The sequence below is a fragment of the Nyctereutes procyonoides genome, unplaced genomic scaffold, assembly GCF_905146905.1.
Source record: "Nyctereutes procyonoides isolate TBG_1078 unplaced genomic scaffold, NYPRO_anot_genome, whole genome shotgun sequence".
Taxonomy (NCBI): Eukaryota; Metazoa; Chordata; class Mammalia; order Carnivora; family Canidae; genus Nyctereutes; species Nyctereutes procyonoides.
In genome coordinates, this window is record NW_026575117.1 from 16,867,950 (window position 1) to 16,868,161 (window position 212).

Sequence of the window (212 nt, forward strand, 5' to 3'; positions counted from 1 at the left end):
GTGTTGAATTTTTGTTTTTAAGTAAGCTCCATGCCCAGCATGGAGCCCAATGCAGGGCTTGAATCTTGAACCCACGACCCTGAGATCAAGACTTGAGCTGAGATAGAGTCAGACACTTAACTGACTGAGCCACCCAGGCACCCATAGGCTGGCTTTGTAAAAGGTTGTTCAAAGAAAATGGAGAACTTAGAATTGAACAAAAAATAATAATG